The sequence below is a fragment of the Papilio xuthus genome, unplaced genomic scaffold (genome assembly GCF_000836235.2).
Source record: "Papilio xuthus unplaced genomic scaffold, Pxut_1.1 DF825928.1, whole genome shotgun sequence".
NCBI classification, from domain to species: domain Eukaryota; kingdom Metazoa; phylum Arthropoda; class Insecta; order Lepidoptera; family Papilionidae; genus Papilio; species Papilio xuthus.
Window position 1 is genome coordinate 8,782,139 of NW_013532721.1, and position 205 is coordinate 8,782,343.

Sequence of the window (205 nt, forward strand, 5' to 3'; positions counted from 1 at the left end):
TTCATTTTCGGATTTCCACCATTATCAAACGTCACAAAAATTTCTATATTGTGAATAATTTCATTTCATTGGTTGAGATAAAAACTAATTTTTAAAATGTTAGCCAAAAATAAAAGACGTTTTAGGTATAGAGTCGTACCAATATAATTTAAAAACATTTCCAAAAATTTAAGAGAACAGGGTTTCAATTTTCCTTATAAAGCGG